Source organism: Anastrepha obliqua, chromosome 2, assembly GCF_027943255.1.
Source record: "Anastrepha obliqua isolate idAnaObli1 chromosome 2, idAnaObli1_1.0, whole genome shotgun sequence".
Taxonomy (NCBI): domain Eukaryota; kingdom Metazoa; phylum Arthropoda; class Insecta; order Diptera; family Tephritidae; genus Anastrepha; species Anastrepha obliqua.
The window spans coordinates 71721322-71723160 of NC_072893.1; positions in this window are offsets into that span (position 1 = coordinate 71721322).

The following is a 1839-nucleotide window of genomic DNA, read 5'->3' on the forward strand; positions in this document are numbered from 1 at the left end:
TCAAGGAGTCCAGCGGCTGCCGTAGCCGAATGGGTTGGTGCGTGATTACCATTCGGAATTCACAGAGAGAACTTTCAGTGAAACACCAAAATTAAGAAAAACATTTTTGTAATAGCGGTCGCCCCTCGGCAGGCAATGGCAAAACTCCGAGTGTATTTCTGCCATGAAAAAGCTCCTCATAAAAATAATTTTGCCAAACTACAAAAATACATTTAATTAAAGATTACAAGAAAACCAATTGACATCTTGCTTACCGCGAAATAACTAAGCAAGAGAAGGTATATTTCCTACATTTAACGGTATAAATAATTCTCATTTGTTTCGGCAAGTAAGCGAGCGTTTCAAGCAGGCGAAGACCGTCAATAAGCACCCCGGGCTAAAATGTAAATTTTCTTAATCACTCCAACCAAATTGGCAAGTGTTCTCCTGATGAAAAGGAGAAACGGCAGAAGTGAAACTAATCAGCATGCATCAGTTGATAAAGCGTTTCAATACACTCAACTATTAGAGCAGGTGCGATCTAGAAACAATTATAGGAAAAGATATATCAATATTTTTTTCGTTTTCTTTTCAAGATAACACTTATGTAACGATCACCCAAAAGTGCAAGTTCAACTTTGGTTCAAGTGCTACTTTGGACGGAAAATTTTTGGACCTTTGCACGTTGGCGACGGCAAATATCGCAGGCGATAGAACGATGAGCTGCATGAGCTTTACGACAATATAGACATAGCGCCGCGAATAAAGATCCATAGGCTACGTTGGCTAGGTCATATCGTCCGAATGGATACAAACGCTCTGGCCCTGAAAGTATTCCATGCCGTACCAGCTGGTGGTAGCAGAGGACTTAGTTTCACTTCCTCCTATTTGCGCTGTCCGTCTTGATGGTGTTCCACAAATGGAGAGACCTACAGTTTTAAGTCGACTCCGAATGCCAGATATTTTTTATGATGAACTTTTTCATAGCAGAAATATACTCGGAGGAGGCCATTGGCGGCCGTGGGGGGAGAACTATTAGAAAAGCTTTTTTTGATTTTGGAAATTCGAACCTACGCACTTCCGAATTTTAGTCACGCATCAACCCATCCGGCTACGGCGGCCGCCGGCTTTGCGTACTCCCACAAAGGTGTGACATCACACGAGTGTGCTGGCGAATCTACTGTTCCGAGACGAGATATAAATTGCTCACCGAAATGACGCCGCAGTAAGTCCATTGTTTCACGGGCTGTATGGCAAGTAGCGCCGTCTTGTTGGAACCAAATATTTTAGAGATTGCGGACCTTATATTCCAGCATCAAAAATTCGTTTATCATGGCGCGATAGCGTTCGATATTCCCTGTTACATTGGCGCCAGTCTCGTCTTTAAAGAAATATGGGCCGATGATTCCTCCAGCCCATAGGCCGCACCAAACGGTGGTTTTTAATGCATGTAATGGCTGTTCTTGAATGGCTTCGGGTTGGTTTTCAGCCCAAATACAGAAATTGTTGACGTAGCCATTAAGCCAAAAACGGGTATCATCGCTGTACACCATAAGTTGTCCTGAGCGCGCGATGAACACTTTTCACAAAGCGTCAATTTTCGTAATCTAATTGTACGATTTGTAAACGTAGTTGATGCGTAAGTCTTTCCATGCTGAAATGTCAATGAATACTGTAAAAATCATGTATTTTATTTAGTTAGACACTAGTCACGCGTGATCTGTCAAAAAACCGTATTGGAAAAACTACCTCCAATTTGATCACTCTTTACAATTTGAGACCTTTAAGGATCAAACTAATAAAATATTGTTGGTTTACTTTCGATTGCTGAATTAGTTGGACCTTTTATGCATATTTTTT